This window comes from Monopterus albus, unplaced genomic scaffold, assembly GCF_001952655.1.
Source record: "Monopterus albus unplaced genomic scaffold, M_albus_1.0 scaffold296.1, whole genome shotgun sequence".
Classification (NCBI taxonomy): Eukaryota; Metazoa; Chordata; class Actinopteri; order Synbranchiformes; family Synbranchidae; genus Monopterus; species Monopterus albus.
This window is the reverse complement of record NW_018128176.1, coordinates 110,974-119,894: the sequence shown is the minus strand read 5'-3', so window position 1 is coordinate 119,894 and position 8,921 is coordinate 110,974. Positions and strand designations below refer to the sequence as shown.

The window sequence follows — 8,921 nt, the reverse complement described above, 5'->3', positions numbered from 1 at the left end:
GGGAAATTTATTTCATAAAATCAGAGAAACCTGCGCGCAGTTTTAGGGGTGGAAGATGTCTGGACGTGTAATGTTAATTCTTGCCTGTGACCCTTTGAATAAACCAGCACTGTTATATATTTTTTATATATATCCAAGTGGTCTGCGTCGTCCCTCTGAGTTCCTGGTTGAAAAGGACTGGGCAATATCTTTTAGCGCGCACTTTCAGGCAGGAGGGGGTCAAACCATGTGGGCCTGGTGCCTTTCTGATCTTTTGTCTTTTAAAGAGGCCATGCACATCCTTTTCACAGATCGTTAGAGGTGGGGGGCAGGAGGGAAGGGTGGTGATTGACGGGGGAGCAGGTGCTGGGTCTGAGGTGGGGAGGGTGAGGGGGGAGTGTTGTTTGTCAAACCTGCAGTAGAACACATTCAGGTCATCTGCTAGTTGATGGACCTCCACAGAAGGGGGGGATGGTTTCCTATAGCCAGTGATGCTTTTCAGGCTTCTCCACATAGACGAGGAGTCGTCAGCTGAAATCTGGGCTTTCAACTTTTCAGAGTAGCTCTTCTTTGCTGCACTGATCTCCCTTGTCAGTGTGTTCCTGTACAGAGTCCTGTCCCCACTTATGTAAGCCTCCTCTTTGGCACGACGAAGCTGCTTGAGTCTGGCTGTAAACAAGGGCTTGTTGTTGTTGTATGTGCAGAAGGACTTTTTGGGTGCACACACACATCCTCACAGAAGCTGATATAAGATGTCACAGTGCCAGTGAATTCATCCAGATCTGTAGCTGCAGTCTCAAATACACTCCAGTCTGTGCAGTCAAAGCACGCCTGTAGCTCTGACTTAGCCTTCTCAGTCCAGCTCTTCACTGTTTTGACCACAGGCTTCACAGCTTTAAGTTTCTGCCAGTAGGTTGAAATAAGATGGACCATACAGTGATCAGAGAGTCCGAGGGCTGCGCAGGGGACAGAACGATAGGCGTCTTTTATTATTGTGTAGCAGTGATCCACTGTGATTTTGTCCCTGGTGGGACAGGTGATGTGCTGTCTGTATTTGGGCAGTTCATGGGTGAGATTTGCTCTGTTAAAGTCCCCTAGAACAATGAGTGGAGAGTCAGGATGTTCTAGCTCCACACTAGTTATCTGTTGTACCAGGAGCTGTAGTGCGCTAGTGTGGGCCTGTGGTCTTATGTACACTCCCATTAGAATGAAAGAGTTAAATTCACGAGGAGAATAAAAAGGTTTGCAATTCATAAGAGTCTCTAAGTCTGTGTTACATGTCCTCTGTAGCACTGTGACAGCTGTGCACCAACCTTCATTTATGTAGAAGCAAATTTCACCTCTTGTTTTCCGGACAGCTCTATTACGTGATCCGCTCTGTACACCTGGAAGCCCGGCACTTGTATCACGCTGTCCACGATGGAGTCGCTCAGCCAAGTCTCCATGAAGCACAAAGCAACAGAGCATGCAAAGTCAGAGTTGGTCCTTTGGACGAGAAGAATTTCATCCATCTTATTGACTAGGGAGGGGAGATTTGCTAGGTGGATAGACGGGAGTGGAGTCCGGGTCCCTCTCTGGCGTAGCCTCATCAAGGCACCTACTGGTTTGCCACGCCGGCGTTTCTTCCAGGTCCTATACATTGCAGCTGTGCCTCCATTTCGAATGTCCATACAGCATTCTTTGTTCGCAAAAATTGGAGAAAGGTAGTTCGGTGTGAGTTGTCCGATATTTAACAGTTCTCCTCTGGTAAAAGTAATATGGGGTGGGTTGCAAAGGACCGAGAAAACAAAGAAAAACAAACACAGAGCGTGAGTAACCAAGGCTGCCATCGTCAGTGCCATCTTAGCAAAATAACCAATGTTATACAAAATCTGGCTGTAACCTCTCTCTTGTCACCCACTGACTCTTTGCACCGAGTGTGTGACCTCTTGATCAACCTACCTACTGATCAGCCTATTTTGGGGGTCTAACAAAGAAGCAGAAAAAGAAATTCACACCATTCAAAGCTGACTGGAATGCATACAGCATGTGGAGATGGGAAGCAGAAAACAGGGACAGGAGGAAAATGAGGGGAGAGAATAAATCAAAACATGAAAAAAATAGGATGAAGAGAGATCTAAAATACTGTCAAGCTTGCTGCTACTACTAATATATATCCTGTCTTAACTGGCCTCCTTGAGTCCAAGTCACAGATGAATCCGGATCTGGACTCCTGTCCATAAGCCCACCATTGCTGAGGTGGAAAGACTGATGAAAAAGCTGTTGGGACCAGATTTCTAAAAAATTAGGGAGGTATTCTCAGAGCACATATGAGAACTTAGAATAGAATGCTAAAAGCAGACTTGGACCATGCTGAGAATGCCCAATACAGAGATGGACTGACTGCACTGATTACTAAGTTTAAGGACACTTTCCTGAACTGGATGAACTCTGACCTTAGTGAGGCGGTCAAAAGCAGCTGTCTGACGTGGAAAACATGCTGTCTGGCTGACATACTACAACATGCAGAGCATGCTGAGGATGTTCCAAGACAAGCTGGAATAGGCACAATTAATGATGTACACAGCAATGTCCCAAAACGCAGAACATGGGTGTGGTTGGAGACGAGGCAGGGGACGGGGTTCTGGAAGACATTCCAATGCTTGCCGCCGCTGTGGGAAGAGCACAGAGAATGCACCAGCTTCGAGCTGGAGCTCAAGCCCAACAGCAGGCTGACTGAGCAGAGGGGGGGAGGGTAGGATGCCAGCTGACTCTCCACTGTCCATGCAAGTATCCACACCTACACACATGCAACAAAGTAACAGCTTACAGCCATTTACACCATACATGCACCCAACACAAGTTTGAAGTCTTCAGTGTGGCTTTATATCAATCCATGAAGCCTGTTGGGTTACCACAAATCACACTAGAGATCGAAGGCCACAAGGTGACATTCCTGGTGGATTCTGGTGCAACGCTTCTGTTTTATCTGTTGGATCGCTGCCCATTCCGCCCAAACGGAGTAGCAGGACATGTTACACTGTTGGCTGCAACAACGCACCTACATTAGAGTCTTACACCACTCCATTGAAATGCAAGCTGGGGAATGTCAATCTGAAACATTTATTTATTTATTCCACTCTGTGTCCTGTTAACCTACTAAGGAGAGATTTGATGTGTAGTCTCTGTCTAGGGCTTATCTCCACACCAGAAGGAGTATCTGTCATTACACCACCTCACTCACTGGCACACAATCTGCTACAGTTAAACCCCATTGTATGTGTATACATGACAATTGATATCTAATGCCACTGCACCTGTAAATTGCTTGGCTCACAGACTTTGCATACATGCACAGTACAAATGCAAACACACTCATGCAGGCAGAAACCTAGTACTGTACTGTACACATGAGTGATGGCCCAGATGGTAAATTTGAAAATAAATGGTATGTGACAGGTTGAAATGTTGGGGTTAAGTAGTATTTACTGGACAAAGAGTGTGGCTGCTGTTCTTGTCTCTCTGTCTCCTGGACAAACTTCTCTTTTCACAGGTCTGGCACCACAAGTGCCACTTGCGAAACAATCCAGCTGGCACTGGCGAGACCTAGGGTTATGGCTGCATAGTAAAACAGAAAACACAGATTTACATCCCATCCCAGGGGACTCCAGAACAGAGTACAGTGTACAGGGTGAGGTATACTGCATCGTTTTTATCTCCTCTGTTATAGTGAACGGCACAGTGCAGCTGGTTGTGTGTATGTGTTGATGTGTGAGCAGACAGACAGAAAACATGTACACACTGACAACACAGGAATTAACAGAAATTCCAGATTGCTAGATGGGCAAAAGCCAAATATGATCTGGGCCTTGACAAATGACAATGACAAATGTCAATCCCATAGTGGTGCACCCAAAAAGAAACCTTGTTTGCCACATGCTCTCTTCCCTTGTTATGCTAGGTTGTCACACGGGAGAAACCACGTGTCAAGGGGGAGCATGTGTTGTGAAGAAACAGGGCTCAATTGGGTACAAGCTCTTTCTTTGGTATTGTTCTACATGAGAACAATGACATGAGAACTAGTCTGGCCAAAAACTAGAAGTAGTTTTTGGCCAGCCTCCTAAAATAGGCTTGCAACCATAAGATCCACAGCATATCACTCTAGGAGCATGTGAGGATGCCGTGTTGTCCTACTGTCCGTCTCTGCTTCTCTCCAAGCTGCTCAGACTGATCCAATGACTGGGCCTTTACACCCACTGAAGCCTGGAGATTGGGTGCTGATTAAGGACCACAGACAGAAGCACTGGAAGCAGAGGAGATACCGGGGTCCATTCCAAGTGCTGCTGACAACCAACACCGCAGTGAAAGTAGCAGGATGAGCTACTTGGATACATGCTGATCACTGTAAAAATATTGCTGAGCCATACGACAACTTCACTCCTTCTGTGCATGATGCTCACTTGAGGGCCACGGCCTCAAGGGAGCCAGAAGGGAAGAGACCCACAAGTTAGGTTCCTCAGTGAGGAGGGAAGAGTGCTGATTGGGCGTGCCAGCACTCTGAGCTCCAATATACGTGAAGAAGGGAACTGATGGTGGTTAGCTCTACAGTGAGCCAATGACCGGCTGACCACCACAGCTGCCTAACAATGATGGAAGCATGACGTTGCTGAGGCTGCGAACCCTGGCAGCTCATACATGATTTCCTGCTCGTTGGCATCATAATGGTCCCACCATTAACTTGGCGGACCAACTGGCAGGTATCACAGCTTCACACACTATACAAGAGGCTGCTGAGACATCTACAGCACCACTGGTTAGACATCCAGGATCAACAACACATCTATGAGACCAACCTCTGGTGGTGCTATGCCAACTTCACTGCTCACTCTCAGAACACAAGTAACTGTTACTGGTTTCTTTCTTTGTCAGTTCCAGCCTTGCCTCTGTGGGTGGCACTTGAGATGAATTGACTGACATTAGGCTCATTACAACGCAAAATAGAATGGTCTTGGACTGCATCTCAAGGTGGTGCTTGTGTTATTGTTAGTTCATCTTGTTGTACATTTATCCCTGTGAATGATGCTGATGGAGGAATGATACATCAGGCCTTACAAAACATGGCAGCCCTCAGACATTTTGTGATGGCTGACGGGCTCAGTGACACCAGCTTGGGACGCTGGACTTGGTTATCCTTTTGGAAGCACCTTTTTCTCACAGCTAGTATCTGTTTGCTGACCACAGTGATTCTTTTGTGCATTTTTACACATTTTTACATTGTGTGATTCCTCTTGTGAAAATGTTGATTGGTTCAATGCTTAATAATAACAATCCTCAATATACACAGATGCAATGTCAAGCCTATTCTTCTGAAAAAGCTAATGCATTTGCTACCTTACCTTTTCATACTGAGGAGCTAGTCTAATTCTGTTGTTTTACCTCCCATACGTTATTATAGTCTAGAGGTAATTCATAATTCTCTCACCAATGTCAACAGTGTCATGATAAACTCCTGTAAACCAAACATGAGGATGGTGTTTTGGTGTTCTCACTGTTGTTGCATATTCGTTATCATTAATGATAAAAAGGGAGGATATGGAGCAGAAAAGTTAAGGTCACACGTGCTGTCTGCTCAGTATGCTCAGTGTTCTTATTATCTATGTATTTGTACTGTCTAACCTTGTTTCCTTTTCCTCTGGACAGTTCTCCCAAAACAGTTCTCTCTCTCAAACACACAAATTTAGTCTCTACACACATACCCCTACACACACACACACACACACACACTTCATACACACACAGACCCAGTCTCTATTGACGCACATAGCCTGGTTTCCACAGAGCCCGACTGCCTATCTAGGAGATACCTATGAAGGCCACATACCTAAGACACATATCTGATTGGTTCCAGCTAGTGGGCGATAGTTGACTGATGTTGTACAAAATCTGGCTGTAAGCTCTCTCTCTTGTCACTCACTGACTCTTTGCACTGAGTGTGTGATCTCTTGATCAAGACACTGGTATTGTCTTATGCTATTGTCTGATTTGTTTAATAAATTACAGAAAGACTACCTGAGAACCTGCTTATTGATTTCCACAACAGCAGCGACATAGGCTGATTGTTGCATTGCCTTGTGTTGCCTTTGTCTGGGCCAAACGGGTTGAAAATGTCACCTGAACACACTGAACAGACTACAGCCAATAGCCAACTAGAACATATGTTCTGTGCCTGCCTGAGTGAAATAACTCCCTCTACCAGTAGTTGTCGATATCTGTATACACCATTCAGAAAGGGAAAGAAGCGCTAGACTGCGGCAAACAAAGCAGCTGTGGGTCATCACAGCTGCTGTTTATAGTTGTTTCTAAATGAAGAATATGTCTGATGAGAAGTTAAAAATGGCACTGGCAATCTCTGCCCTTGGTCTTTTGGTTGTAGAAGAGGAAAAAAGAGTGTGGCTACTACAGCAACAGGCTCAAAGGGATTTCCCGAACCATTCCGTTCTCATGCATTAATCTGCTTAGCTGAACAGCCAATCAGAGTGGTCTCTCTCGCTAACTATGTCTACTGCTGTTTCAGCATGCTGAATTGGTCGGAAAGCCGCCGAAAAGGTCCGACTAGTACTAACGACATGGGACACACGTGAAGACAAAGGTGACAGATGTTCACCGGCAGCCAAACAGTGGCCAATGGCTAGTCGTCGACTTTGTGTGACATGGGCCTAACACATACTGAATTAACTGAGGTACATTAGCCAAGGAAGCTAGTTAGTTAATGTTACATAAGTAATGTTATAATTATAAGTTAGAAATTATTTCAAATAATGTCCTGAGATCCGCCCTGAGTATTTCTAGGTGCAGCCAGGGGCCGGAGGGAGTCCGGTTTGGGGACCACAGGATCTCGTCTCTGCTTTTTGCAGACGACGTTGTCCTGTTGGCCCCATCAAACCAGGACCTCCAGCATGCACTGGGGCGGTTTGCAGCCGAGTGTGAAGCGGCTGGGGTGGGAATCAGCACCTCCAAATCCGAGGCCATGGTTCTCAGCCGGAAAAGGGTGGCTTGTTCCCTTCAGGTTGGTGGAGAGTTCCTGCCTCAAGTGGAGGAGTTCAAGTATCTTGGGGTCTTGTTCACGAGTGAGGGAAGGATGGAACGGGAGATTGACAGGCGGATCGGTGCAGCTTCTGCAGTAATGCGGTCGATGTACCGGTCCGTCGTGGTGAAGAAGGAGCTGAACTGTAAGGCAAAGCTCTCGATTTACTGGTCAATCTACGTTCCGACTCTCACCTATGGTCATGAGCCTTGGGTCATGACCGAAATGGTAAGATCCCGGATACAGGCGGCCGAAATGAGCTTTCTCCGCAGGGCGGCCGGGCGCACCCTTAGAGATAGGGTGAGGAGCTCGGTCACCCGGGAGGAGCTCAGAGTAGAACCGCTGCTCCTCCACATCGAGAGGAGCCAGCTGAGGTGGCTCGGGCAGCTCTTTCGGATGCCTCCTGGGCGCCTTCCTAGGGAGGTGTTCCGGGCATGTCCCACCGGGAGGAGGCCCCGGGGAAGACCCAGGACACGCTGGAGGGACTATGTCTCTCGGCTGGCCTGGGAACGCCTCAGCATTCCCCCGGAGGAGCTGGAGGAAGTGTCTGAAGAGAGGGATGTCTGGGCATCTTTGCTTAGACTGCTGCCCCCGCAATCCGGTCCCGGATAAGCGGAGGAAAATGGATGGACGGATAATGTCCTGGCCAGCTCACTATCATTGGCTATTGCGAGTATTTGGTCAGGATTCAATCGCTGTTGCCCCCACAATACAGAATTCCAAGCCTTAAATATGAAACATGCCTGATACTTATGATTCAAGTTAGGGGGCCCACCGATCCTGTTGGAGGCATAATAATTAGGTCGTTCAACACCTAAGGTGTTCACTACAGGATCATTTGGCCCAAGAATCACTTTTGAGTGGCCTCACATCCCGGAACGCATCCACGATTGTCACAGAGAGCAAACAGGGCCAAAAATTGGGTTAGTTATCTTGTAGTATGGGGCCAACGTACACTATATAAATTAAAAATCAACTCAGGAGGCAGTATTCATAAGAACATAATTAAAATTAAGACTATTCTTAGAGAACAAAAAAAAAACAGGACAATCAAACTATTAAATATCAGATCTCTTTTAGTGAATGATTTGATAAGTGCACATCAAATCACATACATGGCACAACTTGCAAATCCGCACCAAAGCAGGCTTGAAAAACTTGAAAGGAATGGGCGTTTCACTAATTCAGAAAAATTTTATATAGCCTGGAAAGATGATTTTATTTACATGCACATATAAAAAAAAATCTCCCCCACACACTTTGGGCGGTCCTGTATGCCTTCCTTCAAGCTCGGGTCCTCTCCCAGAGGCCTGGGAGCTTGAGGGTCCTGCGCAGTATCTTAGCTGTTCCTATGTTCCCAGCACTGCACTCTTCTGGACAGAGATCTCAGATGTTGTTCCTAAGATCTGTTGGAGCCACTCTCCCAGTTTGGGGGGTCACAGCCCCCAGTGTTCCTATTACCACGGGGACCACTTGTGCCTTCACCTTCCACATCTTTTCTAGCTCTTCTTTCAGCCCTTGGTATTTCTCAAGCTGCTCATGCTTGGCTATTCCAAGTATGCCCTGCCTGCTAGCATCTTGCACCCCGCTGTTATGTGCTGGATTGTCTCAGGGGCATCTTTGCACAGCCTGCACCTGGCATGTTGCTTTCTGGTAGTACAATCCCCTCAGTTCTGACTACCTTCCCTCTCCTTGTTACCTACCATTTGACCACACTTATCCAGTCTGAATGATATTCAGATGTCCTGGCTGTAGATCCTAGTGGTGTGGATCAGTGAGCCGATGTCTCGGTCACTCCTGGCATACAGCTTGATGTCATCCATGTAGAGCAGGTTGCTGATTGTTGGTCCATTCCGTAGTCTGTATCTGTAACCGCTCT

General features: G+C 46.8%; 1 protein-coding gene across 3 annotated transcripts in view; it reads right to left on the bottom strand.

Moving 5' to 3' along the window:
* Positions 1-8,921, bottom strand: part of cd99 (CD99 molecule) — a 59,606-nt gene that overhangs the window by 14,233 nt on the left and 36,452 nt on the right. The window lies entirely within an intron of this gene.